Source organism: Bubalus kerabau, chromosome 2 (assembly GCF_029407905.1).
Source record: "Bubalus kerabau isolate K-KA32 ecotype Philippines breed swamp buffalo chromosome 2, PCC_UOA_SB_1v2, whole genome shotgun sequence".
In the NCBI taxonomy this organism is placed as follows: Eukaryota; Metazoa; Chordata; class Mammalia; order Artiodactyla; family Bovidae; genus Bubalus; species Bubalus kerabau.
In genome coordinates, this window is record NC_073625.1 from 142,773,727 (window position 1) to 142,781,195 (window position 7,469).

The following is a 7,469-nucleotide window of genomic DNA, read 5'->3' on the forward strand; positions in this document are numbered from 1 at the left end:
TTCCCTTTTAAAATGTACAATTCAGTGATTTTTAGTATATTCAGAATTGTACAACCATATTATCTATTATCAGTACATTTTCATCACCCCCAAAGAAGCCCTGTACCCATTAGCAATAATCTCTCATTCTCTCCTCCACCCAGTCCCAGCAATCACTAATCTACTGTCTGTTTCTATGGATTTGCCTATTCTAGACATTTCATATAAATGAAATCATTCAACATGCAGCCTTTGCGACTGGCTTTTTTCATGTAGCATAATTTTTAAGAATAATCCACACTTACTATTTATAAGTACTTCTTCCTTTTTATTGCTGAATGTTCCATTATATAGAATAGCCTATTTCATTTATCCATTCATCAGCTGATGAGCAATTAAGTTTTTCTCGTTTTTTATTATGATGAATAATGCTGTTATGAACATTAATGTACAAGTTTTTTGCAGGGATGAACATTTTCAATTCTTTTGAGTATATAACTAGATGTAGAATTGTTAGGTCATATGCTGTCTCTAAGTTTGATATTTTGAGAAACTGCCAAACTGTTTTCCAAAGCAGCTGTGCTGTTTTACAGCCCCACTAGCAATGTATGAAGATTCCAATTTCTCTACATCCTTGCAACAATTGTTACTGTGTTTCATTTCAGTCATTCTAGTGGGTGTAAAGTGGTGTCTCACTGTAGTTTTGATATGCATTTCCTTAATAACTGATGATGTTGATAAGTTTTTTGTGTTTAATAACCATTTGCATATCTTCTTTGGAGAAACATCTATTCAAATCTTTAGCCAATTTTTAAAAATTATTTTTCTGTTTGAGTTGTAAGAGACATTTACATTTCTGTATACAGATCCCTTATCAAATATATGACTTGCAAATATTTTCTTTGTATGATTTTATTTTCACTTTTTTGATGTTGTCCTTCAAGGTACAAACATTTTCAATATTGATGACATTCAATTTACCTTTTTTTTTTTTTTTAATTTATTACTTGGAGTTCTGCCCACAGGTGCCACCTGGGAATCACTTCACAATCCCAGCAGGAGCAGCCCTGTGGATTCCTTTAGGTGGTGCTGGAGGGGCCAGCACTTTGGGGCTTCTGGCCACAGGTGGGCAAGGACTTCACTGTGCCCTTCTCCATCTCCTGGCTCACTCAGTCCTGGAGGTAAAGCTGCGCAGGCCAGCATGGCTGTGGGTGACTGGGTGCTGAGTATTGATGGTAAGAACGCCTCATCCAGCATGGCCGTGGGTGACTGGGTGCTGAGTGTTGATGGTGAGAATGCAGGGGGCCTCATACACATAGAAGCCCAGAACAAGATCCATGCCTGTGGGGAGAGCCTCAGCCTTGGTCTCAGGAGGGCTCAGCCCCCTCAGAGGAAACAGCAGAAGGCCCTGGCCCCTCGCCATGGATCCCCTCTCCCCACTCCCACCCCCATCCAGGCAGTATACCTTTGCACCCAGTGCTTCCCTCAACAATACACCTGGCCTTCAGGGCAACCCTGCTTGCTGACAGTGCCCTGTAGCAGAATGGACAGCTGCTCAGCAAGTAGTGGCTGATGGAGGACACAGAAGACTGGCAGCCGAGGTCTGGGACAAGCCAGTCCCATTCCTTCTGCATCCTCGCCCACCTCACGAGCACCGAGTTCATGCAAGACCTGATGAGGAGCACCTGAAGAAACCAAGGGAAAACTATGTCCTGGAGTTGCAGAGCCCATGCCACACCCACCTCCAGGACTGGCACCCCTGGCACTCTGCCCATGTGCCCAACATGCAATGGTAGTCTGGCCCTCGCTGGCTGGCTGCCCTCTCTGCCTCTCTTTCTGTTCTTCCACCTAGGGCACCTCCCCTTGGCATTTCCAGCTTCTGCCTACCTCACCCATCCCTTTCTTGCCCCTGCATTGAGCCTCCTGCTGGCCTAGCCCTGGCTGCCCTACTGGCACTGGGCCTGGCTCCATTTGATACTGCCCTCACTCTTTGCCCTATGGTATTGCTGTCTGCCACGTCTGTGCTGGCTTATGCATGAAAATAACTTCTTAGCCCTGCTTAAAAAAAAAAAATCTGCTTGCCAATGTAGAGATGCAAGAGGCAGGGGTTGATCCCTGGGTGGGGAAGATCCTCCAGTAGGAAATGGCAATCCACTCATTTTCTTGCCTGGAAAATTCCATGGACAGAGGAGCCTGGTGGCCTACAGTCCATGGGGTTGCAAAGAGTCACACACAACTGAGTATACACACACATACACACACAAACATATGCTGTGAAAGGATTCCTCCCATCTAGTTAATTGGCACATCCATCATGTCATATGTCATACATTTATCTTTTTTTGATGAGAACATTGACATTCTACTCTCTTATACAACACTGTGTTGATTCACCATGCTATACAATACATCCTTATACCTTATTCATCTTATAGCTGAAAGTTTATACCTGTTTACTAATCTCTTCCTATTTCTCCCTAGGTCCTGGCCACAATTTTCTACTCTCTGTTTCTGGTTTGTTTTTCAAGATTCCACATATAATGAAATCTAAATTCAGTATTTTTCTTTCTCCACCTGGCTTATTTCACTTAGCATCTATGTGTTCATCTATGTTTCAAAAGTGGCAGGATTTTCTTCTTTCACATGACTGAATAATATTGTATTCATTGTGAATATATACCACAGCTTCTTTATCCACTCACCCACTGACAAACACTTAGGTTATTTCCATACCTTGATTATGCGAGTAATACTGCAATGAACATAGGAGTGCAGATGTCTCTTCAGTATCCTGTTTTCATTCCCTTTGGATATATACACAAAAGTGGGATTGTTAGATCATATGGTAGTTCTATTTTTAATGTTTTGAAGCACCTCCCTGCTGTTTTCCATAGAGGTTGCACCATTTTACAGTCCCCAAAACTGTGCACAAAGATTTCCTTTTCTCCACAACCTACCAGCACTTGTTATCTCTAGTCTTTTTGATGATGGTCATTTTAACAGGAGTGAGGTGATAATATCGTGATTTTGATTTCCCTGATGATTAGTGATGTTAAGAAACTTTTTATGTACCTGTGGGCCATTTGTATGTCTTCTTTGGAAAAATGTATATCCCATCCCTCTATTTTAAAATCAGATTTTTTTTTTGGTTACTGAATTGCATGAATTCTTTTTTAAAAACAACAATGGCTAATTTTGTATTCAAGAGCTCTAATAATTGCTTATTTTTAATATTTATTTATTTATGTGGCTGTATCAGGTCTTAGTTGCAGTACGTGGGATCCTCATTGCATCATGCAGGATCTTTCACTGTCGCACACAGATTCTATTTAGGGTGCAAGTGCTTAGTTGCCCCTCAGCTTGAGGAATCTTAGTTCCCCAACCAGGGCTTGAATTAACGTCCCCTGCAGTGCAAGGCAGATTCTTATTCACGGGACCACCAGGGAAGTCCCCGAATTTTGCATGAATTCTTGATGTATTTTTGGATACTTACACCTTATCAGATGTATGACTTGCAAATACTTTCTTCCATTCCATAGGTTGTCTTTTCACATTGTTGATGATTTGCTTTACTATGCAGAAGCTTTTCAGTTTAATGTAATTCTTGTTCATATTTTCTTTTGCTACTTTTGCTTTTAATGAACTATCCAAAAAAATCATTACCAAGATCAATGTCAAGAAGCTTATCTATATTTTTTATGGTTTTTGTTCTTATGTTCAAGTCTTTAATGTATTTTGAGTTAATTTTTATGTGCGGTATAAGATAGGAGACCAGTTCCATTCTTGTGCATCTGGCTATCCGATTTTCTCAACCTTATTTATTGAAGAACTATACTCTCCCCATTGTATATTCCTGCCTCCTTTGTCATCAAGTTGGCCATATAGGCATGAGTTTATTTCTGGACTACTTTTATAATTCGTTCATCTATGTGCCTGTTTTTGCACAATGCCGTACTGTTTGATTACTACAGCTGTGTAGTATAGTTTGAAAACAGGAAACATGATGCCTCCAGCTTTATTCTTCTTCCTGCACTAGATTACTTTGACTACTTGGGATATTTTGTGGTTGTATACAAATTTTAGGATTTTTTTATTTATGTGCAAAAATGCCATTGGAATTTTGATAGAACTGCATTGAATATTAGATTGCTTTGAGTAGTATGGAAATTTTAACAATATTGTTTCTTCCAGTCCATAAGCATGGAATATATTTTGTGTCTTCTTCAATTTCAAAGTCTTAAAGAGTTTTCAGATCTTTTACCTCCTTGGTTAAATTTACTCCCTAGAATTTTATTCTTTTCGAAGAAATTGCAAATGGACTTCCTTTTCATTAAAGTATTGATGATTTACAATACTAATTTCAGGTGTACAGTATAGTGATTCAGTATTTTTGCAGATTATACTCCATTATAGATTATTACAGGTAGTAGATATAATTCCCTGTGCTATACAGTATGTCTTTGTTAATTATCTATTTTATATACAGTAGTTTTTATCTATTAATCCCATACCTCTTATTTGTTCCTTCCTGAATTCAGGTTGTTAATACTTTCATATTGCACTATGCTTATTATTTTCCCTTCTTGTAGTGTCTTTGTCTGGTTTTGGTTAATAGAGTAATGCTGGCCTCATAAAGTGAGTCCAGAAGTGATCACTCATCTTTCAGTTCAGTTCAGTCACTCAGTTGTGTCTGACTCTTTGCGGCTCCATGAACCGCAGCACGTCAGGCCTCCCTGTCCATCACCAACTCCCTGCGTTTACCCAAACTCATGTCCATTGAGTCCGTGATGCCATCCAACCATCTCATCCTCTGTCATCCCCTTCTCCTCCTGCCTTCAATCCTTCCCAGCATCAGGGTCTTTTCAAATGAGTCAGCTCTTCGCATGAGGTGGCCAAAGTACTGGAGTTTCAGCTTCAACATCAGTCCTTCCAATGAACACTCAAGACTGATCTCCTTTAGGATGGACTGGTTGGATCTCCTTGCAGTCCAAGGGACTCTCAAGAGTCTTCTCCAACACCACAGTTCAAAAGCATCAGTTCTTCGGTGCTCAGCTTTCTTTATAGTCCAACTCTCATATCCATACATGACCACTGGAAAAACCATAGCCTGGACTAGACAGATATTTGTTAACAAAGTAATGTCTCTGCTTTTAAATATGCTGTCTGGGTTGGTCATAACTTTCCTTCCAAGGAGTAAGCGTCTTTTAATTTCATGGCTGCAGTCACCATCTGCAGTGATTTTGGAGCCCCCAAAAATAAAGTCAGCCACTGTTTTCCATTGTTTCCCCATCTATTTGCCATGAAGTGATGGGACTGGATGCCATGATCTTAGTTTTCTGAATGTTGAGCTTTAAGCCAACTTTTTCACTCTCCTCTTTCACTTTCATCAAGAGGCTCTTTAGTTCTTCACTTTCTGCCATAAGGGTGGTGTCATCTGCATATCTGAGGTTATTGGTATTTCTCCCAACAATCTTGATTTCTGCTTGTGCTTCATCCAGCCCAGAATTTCTCATGATGAACTCTGCATATGAGTTAAATAAGCAGGGTGACAATATACAGCCTTGACGTACTCCTTTCCCAATTTGGAACTAGTCTGTTGTTCCATGTCTAGTTCTAACTGTTGCTTCCTAACCTGCATACAGGTTTCTCAAGAGGCAGGTCAGGTGGTCTGGTATTCCCATCTCTTTCAGAATTTTCCCCAGTTTATTGTGATCCACAGTCAAAGGCTTTGACATAGTTAATAAAGCTGAAATAGATGTTTTTCTGGAATTCTCTCGCTTTTTTGATGATCCAACGGATGTTGGCAATATGATTTCTGGTTCCTCTGCCTTTTCTAAAACCAGCTTGAACATCTGGAAGTTCACGGTCACTCACCTTTAACATGTTGGAAGAGTTTACAAAAAATTGGAATTAATTCTTCTTTAAATGTCTGTTATAATGCACCAGTGGAACCATCTGGTTCTGAACTTTTCTTTGTTGGGAGTCTTTGATTACTGACCTATAATTCTTCCTACTAAATGATCTGTTCAGATTTTTCATGATTCATTCTTGGTAGGTTGGACATTTCCAGTAATTTATCGATTGTTATATTTCAACTGAACAATACCTAGACCAGATAAAGAGGGCCAAGACCTTTATTTCAGCACCCTGTAGTTATTTCTTTAGCAGCATTGTATCTGTTAAAATTGCTCGATTGTATCCTACACTGGACAGCAAGTACCTAATGAACAACAGGCTGTCCTGATGTTAACACAGTCATTCCAGAGCTGAGTGGACTAAGATAAAAAGTAACCCTCATTTTTCATGGATTCCATATTTATGAATATACCTGATTACTAAAGTTTACTTGTGACCCCAAAATCAAATTTCGCTGTGTTTTCTTGCTCATTTGTGGACATTTACAAAATAGGAGAAGATTTTAGTCAGCCAATACATATTTTCCTGCTGCTGCTGCTGCTGCTAAGTCACTTCAGTCGTGTCCAACTCTGTGTGACCCCATAGACAGCAGCTCACCAGGCACATATTCCTAGCTAAGGTCAAAGAAGGCAGTGCTCTGCCTCGTTTCAGATATCAAACTGTAAACAACTGTTGTTTTCACAGTCTATTTGTGTTTCTTTTTGCTTTTTTGTGACTTTCGTTGATGACTTGGTTGTTTAAAATGGTCCCCAAATATAGTATTGTAGTGCTCTCTAGTGTTCCTAAGCACATGTAGTCTGTGATATGCCTTACAGAGAACACACGTGTTAGATAAGCTTCCTTTGTACATGAATTACAGTGCTGTTGGCTGTGACTTAAATGTTAATGAGCCAATTTATATTAAATACAGTGTCTTCAAACAGAAGCACACATAAAGCAAGATTATATATGTTAGCTGACCAAAATGTGATGCTCACAGAAATGTAATATGTACTTTCTCTAGTAGCAACAGTTCAATATTCACTAATCCAGTGTTCCAGCAACTTGACTAGAATCAACTATATTTGTTGAATGCATGAAGCTGGATCATTTGATTCCAAACCCAAAGCTTGTGTGACTGCAGTATACGGTGGTATACAGGCAGCATGCAATAGTATATGGTAGTAACAGTGACTGTGGAGACAAACTTCCTTAGAGTTCAATCCTGGCTCTTTGACTTGCTAGCTGTCTAATTTGGGGCAAATTATTTAACTTTTCTCTGCCTTCTTCCACAATTTAAAGTGCAGACAAAATAGTTGCTAATGATTGCCTGGGCTGGGTGTTGGGGGAGGGGACTGACCACAAAGAGGCACAAAGAAAGTTTTGAGAAATATTCTGTACCTTGTTTATAGGTTTACAGTGGTAGTTACAAAACTGCCTATGTTTTTCAAAACTCATAGAACTTAAAAGGGTAAATTTCACTTTGTATAAACTCTAACAGTAAATTTGAAGGTTGAAAAAGGAGTAACAGTCAAGATTAAAGGAATAATGCACATAAAACATTTACTGCACTACCTGCTTATATACTCTAAATA

At 39.4% G+C, this 7,469-nt stretch overlaps 1 pseudogene; it reads left to right on the forward strand.

Annotated features, from left to right (window-relative positions):
* Positions 1 to 1,008: 1,008 nt before the first annotated feature.
* On the forward strand, positions 1,009 to 1,917 carry LOC129644928 (PDZ and LIM domain protein 7-like; annotated as a pseudogene).
* Positions 1,918 to 7,469: the final 5,552 nt, after the last annotated feature.